This window comes from Lepisosteus oculatus, chromosome 14, assembly GCF_040954835.1.
Source record: "Lepisosteus oculatus isolate fLepOcu1 chromosome 14, fLepOcu1.hap2, whole genome shotgun sequence".
NCBI classification, from domain to species: Eukaryota; Metazoa; Chordata; class Actinopteri; order Semionotiformes; family Lepisosteidae; genus Lepisosteus; species Lepisosteus oculatus.
In genome coordinates, this window is record NC_090709.1 from 27,857,807 (window position 1) to 27,875,450 (window position 17,644).

The 17,644-nt window shown below is 42.9% G+C and overlaps 2 non-coding genes across 2 annotated transcripts; both read right to left on the reverse strand.

Moving 5' to 3' along the window:
• Positions 1 to 2,744: 2,744 nt before the first annotated feature.
• trnan-guu (transfer RNA asparagine (anticodon GUU)) lies at positions 2,745 to 2,818 on the reverse strand. The gene has a single exon. It is a non-coding gene; the product is annotated as a tRNA-Asn (tRNA).
• A 4,099-nt stretch (positions 2,819 to 6,917) lies between these two features.
• trnal-uaa (transfer RNA leucine (anticodon UAA)) lies at positions 6,918 to 7,000 on the reverse strand. Its single transcript has one exon. It is a non-coding gene; the product is annotated as a tRNA-Leu (tRNA).
• Between the last annotated feature and the right edge of the window lie 10,644 nt (positions 7,001 to 17,644).

The following is a 17,644-nucleotide window of genomic DNA, read 5'->3' on the forward strand; positions in this document are numbered from 1 at the left end:
CAAATGAACATCCATATCAAAGCAATTATGTTTATATTTATTACAATTAAGGTACATATACAAAATATCAATGCACATTTGTATAATCTTGTAGTTCAGGTGGGTAGCTGCGTCAGCATGCGTAGGCTGCAAAGGAACAAGTAATAGGTTTATTCCATGCTGGAAAAAAGAAGAAAGAGAACACAAAGTTTCGGCCGTGGAGCCTTCTTCAGGTGTGAGAGAGACAGGGCAGTAGGCAAAGGTAAAGTAGCGGGAGAACAAAGGTTGGGAGGGAGGAGGAGTGAGAGGCGGGAGCAGGGGACAGGAAGAGAGGCCAATCAAGAGGTGTGAAGTCAGAATGGGTGCAGAGAGGTGTGAAATTAAACTTCCAATGAATGGAGAAAATTTAAAAGAACAGTAATCTGTCGTTAAGGGAAGGGAGAATGTGTGATCCTAACTGCAGAATAATTTTAGTTTCGGTGGTCTTTCTGATGTATGAGTTCGGAAAACCGTCTTTGAGAACACAGACGGAGAGATTAGTGTGGTCGTGGCCGTCAGAGGTGAAATGAGAAACAATGGGCTTGGAGAGATCTTTAATCTTCACAGCCCTGACGTGTTCTCTGAAGCGGTCTCCGAGTCTCCTTCCTGTTTCTCCAATGTAGATGGCTGGGCATTTACTGCAAGAGATACAGTAAATAAGGTTGCTGGAGGTACAAGATGCTGTCTGGGTGATCCGGAATTGTCCTGAGGGGCGTTGAATGAGTGTGGTGGTGGCTGTGTACTTGCAGGTGATTGTCATGGAAATATAACTATCAAGGAAGCCACAAGAGAGAGTTCTCACCTGAGTAAGGTCTTTATTTCAATATTGCAATATTGGGAGCCCTGCTGCCACTTCGCCAAGTGCAACCAGAGACTCAATTTGTTACAAGCAGTACAGGGTTTTTATAAGACGTTGCGCTGTAAAAAAGTTCAGCACTTGGTCCCTTCTAAAACTTCCCCTTTCTCTAAGAGAAAACAGATTACATCATAGAGCGAGAGAAGAAAAACTAGATTTGTTATTCAAAGCTTATCAGTTACTTTCAGCTAATTCTAATGACCCAGACAGCATATATTGTTTTGGTACATTGTCTTCTAAACTAACCTAAACAGTGTACTTTGTTGACGAACTGTTTTCTAAAATTCTGCACGTACTGTAGCATAGCAGTTATATCCTTGAAATATTATCTAAAAGCACCAATATATTTTTTGTAAAGCTCTCTACATTTTTAAGAATCAATTAACTCATTAGATTTCCACTACATGATACAGCGAGCATTATACACATTTGTATAATGCTCATTTAATGATTGTCAAGGATTGCCAAGTACTCCAACAAATCTGTGATCTAATTTTAAAATATTTTTGCTAAGGATACAACGGGTGTATAAATGAATTCTCCTGACAGCCAGTTGAAGATAAAATTCCACACGTGAAAATGGTTCTCTTGAACATTGACTTAAGTACTTAATTGTTTACATGTAGTTTCACACGAGTAAAATGCACATTTCCTGCAAAGATCAAGAGGGTTTACAAAGAAATCCCATCAAGTTTAAGAAGAGATTATGGTTATAGCAGAACAATCTGAAGCACATCCCTGAGTGGGTTTGAACCACCAGCCCTTTGTTTAACAACTGGGCAGAAACAAACTCACATTGCTTCTTGCCATTCGCACGTTTGTAGTTAAAATAAAATACTGACATTTTCCTGCCAGCCAGCAGTATTTCTCCTGCAGTGACCATGAATAACCAATAACTTTATTTCATCTTTTGCAGGCTGTAATCTACAAAAAAGGAAGTGAATACTTGTATTAAGCTAAATCAAGCCGACGGAAATGACCTGCCGTTGTTTTTCTCCACTTTTCGTTTAAAGGAGAAAAATCACTGTCATTTTCCTGCGGTATTTCTTCTGTCCTGATAAGCAAGACTTGTATTTTATCTTTCATAAGTTGTTTGAATTTCTTGAAGTTCAGAAACAACTTGTTCCAGAAGGGAAATGAACACTTGCTTCAAAGTAAATCAATACATATGTCTCTCTCGCTGCGTGTGCTCTTATCTGTCCATCTCTCTCTCCTCTTCTCTCTGGCAGTCTGTGCAGAGTTTCTGAAGGGGATGTAACACCACTTGGCAAAGAAGAAAAATTCTGAGGCAGAATAAAAAAAAAACATTATTCTCTTCTCAGTCAGATTCACAGCTTAGACACACTCAGACAGAAGCTCATCTCCGTTCTGCTCTCTATCCTCACAATCCAAAACCAGAAGATATTCAGACAATCAGTGCTGCTACATGAACAATATCAGACAGAACAGCCTGGACTCAAGTCACATCTCCCCCTTTTCTCCTTTCTCCCAGCCCTCTTAGAGACATAAAAGAGCACGTGGTTCTCCTCTCTGTGAACTGGGCTCAGGGGTCACTGATCTGGCAGCTGTGGGCTCTGTTCCAGGGCAGAAGCAAGAAGCTTCTATTAACCCTTTCCAGGACTTCCAGCCCTTCAGTATTACTTTCTTTACTGTACTGTAAATGATATCTCCCGCCAGCCCTTCAAAGATACATTTCCATGGGTGAATATGGTTGTCTGGGGAGTTGCGGTGTTGATCACTATTGGACTTCCCCGGTCTCAAGTGTTGTTCTTGGACACGGGCAAAAGGCTCGCATTTTCGGTAAATATAAAGAGGGTTAAGGTTTCGGCTTTAGCGGAGGCAGTGTTTACATTGACAATAATAAGAAGAACATCCCTGGGTGGGCTTGAACCACCAACCTTTCAGTTAACAGCTGAACGTGCTCACCGATTGCACCACAGAGACTGACGAGAAAGGCTCTACTCCATTCGCACCTTTCCAGTCAAAAAATAAACATAGCTTGCATTTTCTTGCCAGTCGGCAATATTCCTTCTGCTTTGATAGCCAAGAATTAAATTTCATTTTTCACAAGCTGCATGAATTTCTTGAAAAACAAGTTGTTGCAGAAAGGAAATACATTCATGCATTAAACTAAATCAAGCCCTGTGCGGTTGTCCAAGATGGTAGTTTCTGCACAAAAAGACAGGAAGAAAGTCACAGCTGGGATGTGGAGCCAGGATCTCCAGTTAACGAGACAGGTACTTAAACCGACTCAGCTACGGTGCCGGCAGAATTCTCCTCTTTTACAGCAGCTTGGACACACCGCTCTGAGCCATCTGCGGTCAGTAAGCCCTGAGTCTGCCGGCTGAGCAAGCTGCCTCCTTTACACGGAACAGGAGCCCTGTAAGAGAAATGGCTTTTATTGGGCACTTTTCATGTCCAATGCGCTTGACATCTCCCAAGGGTGACAGAGTTCATTTATGACACTTTTCCTTTCTTTCTTCTTTCTGTACTCTTTGATGAAACTAAATGAGAAATCATCTAAGGGAAAATGTATTTTTTCATGGAGAAAACATGCACCAGGAAATGTTGTGTTTAGAAGAAGTGAGTTAACATGAAAAGTGACCTAATTTACCGGAGCAAATGCTCACCTAGCAAGATAAGCTTTACTACTAGAGAGAAGTAGAGTGAAAGACGTGATCATTTCACGCCGTTGTGGAACAAAACGCTTTTTTCGTGGAATTCTAAATCAATTAGAAATTCAGAGCGACACATAAAGGCTTTGTCTGCTTAAAAGTACTGATTTTTTAAAACTGATAAAAATGTAGAAAACACGGTTCTCACTTAGAAATTTAAGATGGGGGTGGGGTATTACTAGTAGCAGCGCTGAACTCACCATGGTGCAATTCATTTACGTGACGGGCTAGTGGTTTAATGGATAACGCGTCTGATTTCGGTTTATAAGATTGTCGATTCGACTTCTACCGGGGTTGTGTGATTTAAATCAGGCTCCTCAGAAATAGATGTCCATTATGTAAATGAACCGCACCTGAAAGCAAACGTTGGGTCTGGGTTCCTTTCTTTCCTGCATGAAATAGCAAATCGTTACAAAAAAAAAACACCAACTAATGTCCAATAGTCCAATAGTTAGTAATTTAAGTAAACATGAATATACTGTAAGGTCTTGGTACATGGGAGTGGATTTCAACCACAATTAAAAAAGGGCAAATTATAATTACAGGCTTCAGACACTTTTTCATACAAAAGTGACCAAACACTCCCTAACTTTCAGGTTTGCTTGAACCTGTAACAAAAAAGCAGTCTGAAACTTCCATTCTCTGATGTCACTGTCTCTAAAGTCAGACGTGATGTTTCGCGGACGTGCAGTGTGCCTTTTCTCTTGTCGTGTTCAAGATGAAACGCTGCATAAGCTCCTGACTGGGTGTTCTGTACTGCTCTGTTATTTTGTTCAGATTACCTAGGTGGTGTACAGCTAAAACCCAACTGCGTGGTGTAAATTCCGGGTTCAGCAAAAGCAACCACATCAGCTGACCTCAACATGATTTGAACACACAACCGTTTGATCAAGAGTCAGATACGCTACCATTGCACCACAAGGTCACTCATGGCTAGTGTTTTTAATTCACCCAAAGAGAAAAATCAGCGTCCCTGAAAAAGATTGTTTTCATTCTCTCCTGTGAGGAGCGCCGCTCTTCCAACGAGGGTCTCTTCTTCCCAGACCACAGATTATTCTTCCCGCCCGGCTCTCTCACGGAGAGCAGACACATCGTCTCCACTAATGTGTTTACTACATCTATAGATCTGACCCCCTACAGCCCCGATATTCCTGGACAGGATATTTACCACCAGCCTCGTGAACTTCTCATCTTGACCTTTCCCAGGAGGAGCACAATTAACACAGAATCCTCTCTCCATTTAGCAAATAACACAAAACACTGTTTACCTGAAAGACAGAAAACCAGGCTGCTCCAGGTGAGGCTTAAACTCACAACTTCGGCATGACTCCACTGAATATGTCATTTTACATGGCCTGAACCAGGAAAGAGATTGGAAGTCAAGAAGTTATGGTGTTGTTTTAATACTTGCCTACTCTTTTAATTTTTCGGTCAAATCTTTTATTTGGGAGTACTTTCAATGGATGTTAATCCTTGTCCCGATGCATGATTCTGGGCCATGGTGCATCTTGAATAATGTTCTTATAGGCTTCAGTTTGGAAAAGTGCGCTCTTCAGAAGCTACGAAACCGCTAATGGTTACATAACACTTAATGCAAAAGCAACGTTCGGGTTTGAAAAAGAATATTACTTGCTATAAATACAAACACTGTTACAGGAAGCGTGTTAGGGCTATTTTAGCTTACATCATCAATTCATCTTAAATTCTTGTCCATCTATATCAACAGCATCATTGCTACTGAGCGCTAAAGGCAGGTCCTGGCAATACAATCTTCTTTAGAAAACATTTTTAAAACTATTTCCACTACCATACGTGAAGTAAAAGATTCCGATTGCACGCAACTAATAAATTATCTTTTCCAGGGACGTTGTAGCTAGATGCAAATTACAATCAAACATTTACCAGCTTTAACATTTTCTTTCAGATCCACAGGATGATCAGCATGAGCCATCAAAGAGCCTGTAGCAGCAAGAAGTTTAAAAGCACACAAGTGATCTGTCTTTGGTCAAAGGAATTGCTGGAGCAGTAGGACGCAGAGCAATATCTAGCAGCTGTAGACGATGTTCGGGGAAGAGAGATTCTGTTTTCAGCACAGGGAGTGAGAATGAGCTCAGTCCGGCTCCCAGCAGAATCCATTCTGGTTTGGTTACTGTCAGACTGTGCGTCTGAGGCTCTTTGGATCGCAACGTGAAAAAAAAAGTACAAAAAACATTTGCTCACATCTTGTGATTTCCATGAGAGGAAGAGAAGATATCACTTTAAAAAAAATCAGAACTGAAGATTTGGATCTGGGACCTCATACTTGTCAAATGATTAAAATAATATATCAGGTTGTGTTTCTGCAACATATCGTGCACAGTATGCCATTTTTTTCTAAAAATACAGTAGATTGTACTTAATAAAAATGTACAATTCACCGCTGGTATAAACAGATGTGTGCTGTATTTGTCTTTGTTAGCATTTGTTTAAAAAATAAATTCAGAATACGGTAAAAAACACAGAAAGCACAAACGTAATAATATAATGATACAAAATACAATACCAAATCATAAAGCCAATTAAGTACCTATCCTTTGAAAACAGTGACATTTGTATCTACTTTTGAATTACAAATCAGACAGCGTAGTCCCTTAATTCAAAGATCAGATCATGGCCAAAACAAGACAACCAGATGTTAGCTGAATTCGGAACAACAGCCTCTGCTTCATCGTTTATTGAGCTTTTGATCAACTTCTGAGTGAAAAAGATTCGCTATTTTAACTATTTGATTAAAGTTCACAAAAGCACCTTCCTTCGAGCTGGAGTCGAAACAGTGACTTAAGGATTCCTAAATGTTTCTAATACAGTCAGCTGCACTACCAACTGAGCTATTGAAGGGATCTAAAGGGCTCCTCTCTGGCACATATTGCCAAATGTAGTGAAATATTCCGGGTACTTAAATTCCAGTTCGACATCAAGTTTCCAACTCGTTTCCTTAGTCTTGTTTACCTTGAATTTAAGCCACAAACCAGGATTCTACTGTATAATCTTCCGGGGATGTTACAAAATGTTTGATGGGGCATCAATCATTCCAGGCGGAAATTCACTCCTTTTTTTTTCTCGAGGCATCATATTAAATCAAGCCCTGATTTCGTTTCATTTGGATCGAGAAGAGGATCACCATGAGAAACAGAACAAACTGTTTGATTCCGGCTTTATTGGGAGCTGTATCACAGCTAATGCATGTAAAGCCTTCAGTATGCGATAGTGAGAGTTCAGTTATGCCAGGGAGTGGGAGTGAAGAGAACTGAACTGAAATTTAGTAAATTCATATTTAAATAGAGTGTAAATCATCAAAGTGTTCTGTAACTTAAAACTTATTGCAACACTACTAGGAGTGGGGATTGACCCCACGTGGACATTTGTCCATTGGATCTTAAGTCCAACGCCTTAACCACTCGGCCATCCTGGTCTACAGCTAGATGCTGTTCAGTTGTTTAACATTTAAATATAATTCAACAATTAAAAAAAATTAAACCAGCGCCCTGTCACAGAAACGTACCCCAGTCACCCGCGCAACAAGCAGGGGTACTCAGCACTATACTAACGAGGAGCACTTGTCCGGAGCTGAGCGTGAGCTCTGTTTACGGTCAGCAGTCATTTTCTCTTTTCCAAAGACATTTTCGCCTGCTCTCAGTAATTAATGTCGGTTTGAAGTCTGTTTCTGTTGTCTCCACTCTTGACAAAGAGCAGCCTTACGTAGGAGACTCCCTCTCTCAAGAAGTTTGCCATCACCCTGCAAGAGAGAAGAGCCAACCGGGGTAAACAGCTTGAAGTTCGAAAAAGATGTTGGCACGCCTGTAGCGTTTACACGAAACCTCTTAGAGTTGCGAGAATACTTCCTTTGTGTAAAAAATACATTGTGAATGCTTTCTCAGCCTTTACTTTTTCGTTTTTATGACATTTTTTTACCAAGCATGAATATTCTTTTGTCCATATCTCCGCAATGGAAGCACAGAACGCCTTCAAACCAAATTCATTTTAAAGACCACGCCTTGTGGATATTTCCACAGCCTTTACATCAAACTATCAGTGAGCTAATTATCTTTTTTTAAACCTCCGGTTTTTCATCGATGCGTAATTACGCACGAACTGGAACCCGGGGGACCGCTGTGTGCACACGTTCACAACATGAGAAATACTGTTCAATACGGCTTCGTGCGAAAAACCCATATATGACCATAGGAAGCAGAACAGCGCAGTCTCCAATTACCCAGACTGTAAGCATGGGATTAAAGCTTTGTTTGATTTCTGAAACCCTTCCTTTACGTCCTGTTTTCATTCAGGTAAGGGTCAACTATATTCACAATACTACTGACAGCAGCAAGATTAAAATATTCTTTACTCAGCGGCTTATTAAAAACAGCTCCCATGATGTTCATACCGACTTTTTACACAGAACACTGACACAGCTTTGTGTTCTGAATCTCTTTTTCTTATGCTTTTATTTTATGTGGCACAATGCGCTGGTATAGGGGTATTCTGTTCACAAACCAATAGCATTTAAACCAAAGCACCCACAATGCTGAAAGTAAGTGTTTTGCACACTAAGCAGGTCCTCTGACTTTTCCCAGCTTTGTTTTGGGTTGTGGAACCTTTATTTTTTTTATGATTTTCTGAAGATAACACTACAGGTAATACACTGGGATAGGTGGGTTGACTTCAAGGCTCAATAGCATTCAAATACAACAGCCACACTGCTGAAACCAAGTGTTTTACACACCAGACAGGCCCCCTAACCTTATACAACCTTGCTGTGATTGTGGCCCCTTTCTTTATTTTGTAATGATTTTCGGAAGATAACACCACAGGTAAATACAGTGCGATAGGTGGGTCTTCTTCATGGCTCAATAGCATTTCAAATACAACAGCCACACTGTTGAAATCAAGTGTTTTACACACCAGACAGCTCCCCTAACCTTATACAACCTCGCTTTGAGTTGTGGAACATTTCTTTCAAATCACTTGGGTTCATCAATCATTTGATCATTTTTCAGCATGGAATAAACCTATTACTTGTGAACTTGAACTTGAACTTGAACTTTATTGCCATATGTAACCGGTACTGGTACAATGGAATTCTTACAGAAAGTCTCTCGATTGTAAAACAAGTGTAAAAACAAAACAAAGTGCAAACAGTGCATCAAGACAATGTACAAACAAACAATAGACAATGTGCAAGTAAACATGTAGACAGTTTGAATGTAAACAACACAGATGTGTAAACAATGACTGGAGATGTGCAATTGATAAGAAATCATAAAGAGGTAGATGGTCATGGTGTAGGTGTGGTCCGAGGGGGATGGCTAAATGTGTTCGCCAGTCTCACTGCTTGTGGATAGAAGCTATTGAAGAATCTTGTGATAAGTGTCTGTATGCTCTTATATCTCTTGCCCGAGGGCAGTGGGGTGAAGCGCTCCTGCCCGGGGTGGTGACTGTCCTCTGTGATGGCCAGAGATTGTTCCTTGGAGATTACCATCTGCTGATAAGATATGATCACTATATTGACCATATACAATTTCTTGCATAAGGAATTCATATTTTGCATACACTGATCTCCCCGGAGTCCCAAGTGATTCTGGTTTTGGAAAGCTAAAGGACAATGAACTTCACGATACCAGGGGGACAGTGGGTGGTCAAGTCTCCCCTAAACAATGTCTCTTGTCAGATTATGATGTCAGTGCATTTAATAATGTTGTTGAACTCTCTTTAGCCCAAATACAGAGGAGCTCAGACCCAGAATGTTACACATACTGACAGAGAGTGATCTCATTATGTGTGTTTGGATTTTAACAACTATTATTATTGTTTGCTAGAACCAAAACAATCTATGTTAGACATTTTCATCTTCAGCCAAAAATACAAACCTGTGTACGTAGTGTGGTGCAGGTTCTTGTCCAATCCTGCTCTTGGTCCAGGTTGGAGGGTTGCACCGATTCTGGGTCTTGTTAGCTGGTATGGATGGGTTTGGGGGTGTTGATACCAGAGTGGTCCAGGAGGGGGGTGCAGGTGTCTCGGGGGCATTCTTGTTTTTCTATGAGTTCAGGTTGATTTTGTTGGTTCTGTCACGAATCTCCCTCACGCAGGCAAGCGTTCCCGCATTCCCTCGAGCTCTCCCCATACCAAACGTGCACGCGTCAATCAGTCCTCTACTTAAACCCTCATCTGCCCCCCGGTCATTGCTCACAATTGAGATTCTCTCCCGAAGCTTACCTACTAACTACGCCTTTGCCTTACTACGACTTCTCCCCTGGACCTCGACCCCGCTTTTCCGACTACCGCTTTAGCCACTCGATTTTGTACCTTCGCCCGTTTTATGCTTTCTCGGATCCTGACCCAAGCCTGTCTCTTCTTTTATGCCTCTGTCTACCGACGCAACTTCTACGCCTTCCCGGACTCCGACCCCTGCCAGTCCCTCGACTACGCCTTCGCCTGTCGATTCTTTGCCTACGCCTGTACTACGCCTTCCCGGACTCGGACCCCTGCCTGTTTACTCCGACTACGCCTGCGTCTCGTGCCAACCCTACCAAGGGCACCGCATTGGATCCCTATCCTCAGCAGTCAGCCCCTGCGTGACAGGTTCTGAGTGTCTTGGTTACATCCGTTTGTGTGTGTATAGATGAAAAAGCTATTGAAGAGCACCCCCACACCCCCCACCCATCTCGGTGGAAGTTGCCATGTTCAAAAAATCCTAAAAAGATAATTAAAGTTGCACACAACAAAGCATGACTGTGAAAGGTCAGGAGGCCTGCCTAGTGAGCACATCACTTGATTACAGTAAAAAAAATCATTAAAAAATAAAGAAATGTTCCACAACTCAAAGCGAGGTTGTATAAGGTTAGGTGAAATGTCTGGTGTAAAACACCTGGTTGCAGCACTGTGGCTGTTGTGCTACAAAATAAAGAAAGGGGCCACAGCCACAGCAAGGTTGTATAAGGTTCGGGGGGCTGTCTGGTGTGTAAAACACTTGGTTTCAGCAGTGTGGCTGTTGTATTTGAAATGCTATTGAGCCATGAAGACGACCCACCTATCCCAGTGTATTACCTGTAGTGTTATCTTCAAAAAATCATAAAAAATAAAGGTTCCACAACCCAAAACAAAGCTGGGAAAAGTCAGAGGACCTGCTTAGTGTGCAAAACACTTACTTGCAGCATTGTGGGTGCTGTGGTTTAAATGCTATTATTTTGTGAACAGAATACCCCTATACCAGTGCATTGTGCCACATTAAATAAAAGCACGAGAAAAAGAGATTCAGAACACAAAGCTGTGTCAGTGTTCTGTGTATAAAGATGGTTTGAACATCATGGGAGCTGTTTTTAATAAGCTGCTGAGAAAAGAATATTTTAATCCTCCTGCTGTCAGTAGTATTGTCAATATAGTTCACCCTTTTTGGAAAGCTTTCTCAGCCCGAAACGCAAGCGAGACACCAGAAGGGGTGTGTGCAGGTTTCCGTAGTGTAGCGTCTATCATGTTTGCCTAACGTGTGAAAGGTCCCTGGTTCAAAACCAGGCGGAAACAGCCTCTTTTTGAGTTCACAGAGGTCTTGAGCGACCGGTCATTTGTTCCCAGTGTATTTCTGGTGCCTTCATGCACTCTTGTACCAAGACCTGCAAGAACAACAGAAAGATTAGCATCCAGCGGGGGCCTCTTAGTGAGCCCAAGATCTCATCAAGAATCGGCTCCGGCAACAGGGCTGAGCGCATTGTTCCATTCTCCGACCACTCTCGGTGTAAACAAGTGCCTCCTGGTCTCTGCTTGAAATGCACTTTCCTGCGTTTGCTTTGGTGTAACTGGCTTCCCCTGCATGGGCGAATGTGAAGAAGATCCTTAGTAAGTCATTGAAGAAAACCGAGAAGAGGTCGGAGTGGCCTCTGTCGTTCATCAATTGTATGCTAGAGCTTAAAAATTTGTATAGGTAACAGTTTAAATGCATTTTTCCGCTGTTTACAAATCATCAGTATGGTAACCACAGCAACAGGCGCCACGTCACTGTCCACGGCTAGGTGTCTCGCCTTCGTCACAAAGAGCGGTGTGACGTCACGGACAGCAACTAATACTAATATTAGTGTCTTCATGTTAATATTAGTGTGAGTGCAATCGGTAGTTTTAATATTAATGATAGTTTTCATGTGAGTATTAATGATGATAGTGCTATTGATTGTTTTAATGCTAGTATTCCTGTTAATATTAGTGATAATTACAGAGAAAAGGTTAGATTATTTACACTAGTAGTCATGTTAGTTTTAGTAATAGCATTACTGTTATTATTAGTATTATTAGTGTAGCAGTGTCAGTGTTAGGATGATAGTGTAAGTCTTAGTGATAGTGTTACTGTTGCAATATTAGTGGTATTTGAATTAGTGTTATTTATAGTGTATTTGTAGTTATGAGTGTATGTGTCTGTTTGTGTGTGGTGTTTGTGAGGAGTGTGTGGTGTCCGTCAGTGTGTGAGTGTGTGTTTGTGAGTTTGTGGATGTGTGTCTATAAGTATTCGTAGTGTCTATGTGTGTGTCTGTGAGTGTGTGTAGTGTCTGTGTGTGAATATTTGGATGTGGGTCTTTCAGTGTGTGATAATGTGTGAGTGTGTGTGCATATATCTGTCAGTGTGTGTGAGTATTTGTATAGGTGGGCTTGGGCTCCACTGCTGTGTCTGACAAAGGTGACCCATCAACAGGTGTTGAGGTCCAGAGTCACTTGTGAGCGCTTCCTGCTTTCACTTCAATGCGCGTCCTTATGTCGAGTCGTGTGCCGTGCAGAGGCTCTGAAAGCGAGAGCAATGAAAAGGTGCACGGTGCTGTGAAAGAAGACACAGAGAAGTGAAAGGCAGTCCTTTCTCTAAGGAGGTAGAAGAAGAGTGACTCCCCATCGGGGAATCAAACCCCGGTCTCCCGCGTGACAGGCGTGGATACTTGCCACTATACTAACGAGGAAGACATTGCTCTTGTCAACCCCCGGCATCGTGTCCCGACCCACCGTGCTGGAAGCCGACGCGTGCTGTGATTCCTTTACGGAGCAGAAATGACAACCGAGGAGCCGAGAGATCATTTCAGCATTTCGCAGCAATTCAGCATTTCGAAAACACAAACGACCAACTCGGAATGACTTGCTTTTGATACTTTTCAAAGCGTTCTTTATGCACGACGACTGCGCCGCCTAGCAGATACAAATGGGTTGTACAACTTTGAACTAGCAAATGGAAGAGGGCTAAGTCCCCTCTCTTTTAGCCCAGGTTCGATCTGTCTCCCAGAATCACCAGGGCACACACACACACTGTCTTGTTTCTCGTACACGTATAGTGTAAAAATTAAGAACCCAGGACGAAGATGTGACACTCGAACAAACTCTTTATTATTTAACCTGTAACTCCGAACCAGCTAGCTCCTAAATTCACTATGGCCTGTGACCCTGAGCAACCGTTATTCCCCGCTCAGCCCTCCATCAATCAACATGCAGTTTCACTGCTGACACACACAAATATTACACCTTCTCCAGCTGTTATGAATCGCTCTCTTCAAAGCCCGGTGTGTTTTTTTTTTTGGAGATGTTATATATTTTAGAAAGAGCACTGTGACGTCAGAGACACCAGCCAGAGCACCGGGATCAGAGAGCGAGACCGCGGGAGGCGCGCGGAGCGCACTGCGGAGAGTTATTGATCACTTATCGTGATGTCATGGACAGCTACTAATACTAATGCTAGTGTATTCCTGTTAATATTAGTGAGAGTACAACTGGTAGTTTTAATATTAATACAAACAATAAAATGATTAACTAGAAACAATCAGTTCTTGTTAATACAGCTGAACAGCTGTGATTTAAGGCCACAATTCCTGCTGGGCTAGCATGAAAAAATGTCATATAATGATATGACAGCATATTTTTAGAGAGGGACATATTATCTTCAGTAAAACTGCACTATCTCTTCACTCCCCTGTCTTTAGGAAATGGGCCTGTTTCGACAGAGCTTTACTGGAACTGCAGGTCAGACTGTGCAGTGAGTTTGTGGTTTGTGCAGTGCAGTGTGATGAGGTATACAGGAAGACACATGGGGGAGCCCAGTGTTCAGATCTCTAGCGCTGTACAGAGACACACAGGGAGTCTAGTCAGAGCTCTATTGCTGTACAGTGAGACACACAGTGGAGCCCAGTGCTCAGAGCTCTAGTGCTGTACAGAGACACACAGGGAGTCCAGTCAGAGCTCTGTTCCTGTACAGTGAGGCACACAGGGGAGCCCAGTGTTCAGAGCTCTACAGGGTGACAGGTCTTCTACCCACACAGCTGTCTCAGGGCTCTAACAGCTCTCTCAGTGTGTCTTTCAGGGGCTGAACAGGAGGGGCTATTCCTGTCAGAATGGAGGCTGACTCTCAGAGCTCCAGAGTCAGTATGAGGAGAAGCTCCCAGACCTGACTGCTGCCAGAGCCTCTGAGCCTGAGTGGCCATGAGCCCTGAGCTCCTCAGCAGCTGAGAAAAGCCTTCTGTCTCCTGTGGTCACAGTGTGGTTGAACACCTGCGCTGTCTTCATGCTCCTTCTCCTCTCTCTCCCACTTCCTGTCTCTCTCGCTGTGTGTGCTCTTATCTGTCCATCTCTCTCTCCTTTTCTCTCACTCTGACAGTCTGTGCAGAGTATCTGAATTGGATGGAACATTGATTGGCAAAGGAAAAGACTTCTCACAGGCAGAATAAAAAAATTCACAGATTCACAGCTCAGACTCACACACAGAGCATTGGATCCCTCAGTACTTTACCAAAACTCCTACCTCCTGAACAGACAGAAGCTCATCTCCATCCTTCTCTTTATCCTGACAATCTGAGTTCTTCAGTTGAATTGTATTCTACATATTAAAAACAGGGTCAAAATGGGAAAATAATTTGTTCTCACCAATCAGTGAAGTTAATCGATTATTCTAAGGTTCTTCAGTTGAATTAATTGGTTGTGAGTATTGCCACTCTTACCAGTGTATCATGATTCTCAGCAGCAGCAGACCAATGGTTGTGTCTACAATAGTGACCAGTTGACCAGTCTTTAGCTCTGAGCAGTGGGACTCAGATCACACAGAAGATCTGTCAGTGTGTGATTCCACACCAGCCCTGGGATTCAGCATCTCCCACACATCTCTCACAGACAGTCTTATAAATATACAGTTAAACAGATTGTGATAACAGTTATACAGTTAATTAAATCATCAAACTGGCTGAGGAGCGCTGGGCCACTGGACACGAGTTCCCATCGTTCCCCTGCAGGTTGCCGTAGTGTAGCGGTTATCACGTTCGCTGTGTGACTCTGTTGGTGAAGCTCTAATGTGCCTAGTCCTGTAGGAGGAGCTTCTCCCAGACAGCACTGTCAGTCTCACATTGCCCATCCTCTCCCTGAGACACTGACACAAGGAGGGTAGGGACCTCGGTTTTCCACCTCCCCCCGAAGGACGGCGCCTGTTTGTGCAGCAGAGTGTCGCCATCAGGATGCTGGGGCATAAGAAGCTCCCTACTGGTCCCAGTCACACCTCTTGCAGGAGCAGCAGCAACCTGAGCTTTTCCGGGGGGAATCTCTCATCCGGGTGCCGGCTAGGCTCACACCTGCTGGGCTGCCGTGGGTGAGCCCAGTCGAGAGTCGCAGGGTGAGATCTAGTCAGCGGGGAGAAACGATACAAGCGAAGGATTACTCGGCTCCCAGCACTTGAAAAAGACCGACAAATGACTCGTTCCCGCCAGAGCTGACTGTACCTGCATGTATCGTGTCGTCTTCTTCCCCTGCCCTGCTGTGTTTGCTGTATTGTCTTTGAAGCCGGCCCCCGAGACGAGACGGGCTGTTCCTGTGCCCCAATTAACACTTTACAGGTGCCATTCCCCGGCATTGTGGCCATTGTCGGTGGTCACACGCGATAAGATAAGGTGGAGGAGAGCGGGGCATGCCCAGCACCAGACATTCAAGGAGGGGGCTGTGCGAGGTGAGGTGAGGTGCGACACGCCGGAGCCCCGACGCTGCTAATGCGGAGCACTTGTTGAACTGGCATTGAAAGGACGTGTGCGCACGGAGCGAGCCTTCCCTGCGGCGGAGCGTGGAAACTTTATCACCGCGCTGCAGGAGTTGTGTGCGCTGCCGAGAGAACAGCACAGAAGGCAGCAGGCTCTGGAGAGCGGGTAAGAGACGGAGCCTTGTGGGCAGGCGAGCAGGCCCGTTTTTTTGAAATTGCTGAAAAGGCTCCGGTGTTTGTTCGGTGTGTGGCAATTTACATCTCTAAAGTTCAAACCTGGACTGTGAACACTGACTCTATCATGAAGAAGGCTCAGCAGCGCCTTTATTTCTGGAGGTGTCTCAAGCGATGGGGGATGCCAATACATGTGTTGGTGAACTTCTACCGCTGCACCATCGAGAGCGTCCTCAACAACGGGATCACCGTGTGGTATGGCAACACCTCTTCGCGAGGAAGAAAGGCACTGCAGAGAATGGTCAATATGGCCCAGAAGATCATCGGCTGGGGTCTCACCGAGATTAAACAGCTCTATTAGGACCGCTGCCGTGGTAGAATTCTGGCCATCACAGAGGACAGTCACCACCCCGGGCATGAGCTCTTCACCCCACTGCCCTCAGGCTAGAGATATAAGAGCATATGGACACTTACCACTAGATTCTTCAATAGCTTCTATCCACAAGCAGTGAGACTGGCAAACACATTTAGCCATTTCCTCGGACCACACCTACTGTACACCATCACCATCTACCTCTTTATGATTTCTTATCTATTGCACATCTCCAGTCATTGTTTACACGTCTGTATTGTTTACATTCAAACTGTCTACATGTTTACTTGCACATTGTCTATTGTTTGTTTGTACATTGTCTTGATGCACTGTTTGCACTTTGTCTTGTTTTTTACACTTGTTTTACAATCGAGAGACTTTCTGTAAGTAAGAATTCCATTGTACCAGTACCGGTTACATATGGCAATAAAGTTCAAGTTCAAGTTCAATGGGGTACCGAAGACTTGAAAAAGCTCTCGCATTAGATTCTGTTTTTGTTGTTTCCCAGATTTGTTTTGAATGTTATTTTTGTTTTGAAGTTGTTCCGTTAAGTATTTTTTAATGGTATTTTTTGTAGTCGTTAGACTACTACAGTGATTTACCGAGGTTCCCGGAAGGCTTCTCGCATTGTGGTTGTTGTGTTTTCGGGTTACAAGTATTTTTTTTTCTATTGAGAGGACCCCACACATTACTGTGGGACTAGTTAACTTAAGTTCTTACATTGTACCTGAAATTACCACATAAACTACTACTCTGTTTTTCTTTTTTTTAATAAAGGCACAAATGATGTTTTTTTTTTCTTGTGGCTGATTGGCAATGTCCATACAACGGGTCATTGCTACAAACCTGGCTGCTGAAATTTGTCAGCAGCTCTGTACTAAACCTGTTCTCAATTGCAACAAACCTAAAATAACATCTGCTGACCATTAGATCTTACTGATGTAGGAGACTAACTTAAACCACCTCTTCACAGGGTTTAAGTAGCTCAGTAGTGGAACAGTCGATCGCTTTTGAACTGTTCTGTAGTGGTAATAATATGGTCACAAAGTAACGAACATACAGTATTCACCACTCGCTTGAAATATTTAGCTAAAATTGTTTTCTAGACACCACAACTATTCACAATGAATTTGATCAATACATGTCTTTATTAATAAAAGTGTTATTTATTAATAATTAAGATTAATGTAAACCTTTATTAGTAGCTGTATTACCGGTTAATCTGATGAGAATTCAGAACACGAGTCTCTTGCTCAGTAAACACGCTTTATCGTTTACTGAGCTTTCGAAGAACGTCTAAGTGAAAGACAAATTCACTATTTTCACTTTTTGTTTAAAGAACACTTTTATCACATGTTCTGCACTCCCGATGGTGTTTAGCGGTGCTCTTTTCTACACGCCTGATTTGAGGATCCCCAGCTAAAATATTTTTTACTTAACAGGCTGGATTTGAGCATCTTTACAGACAGCTGATTTAGAAGCCTCACATATGCAAATGGTGACACTTTATTTTCGCTCCACATAAGAAACTCATAAATCTT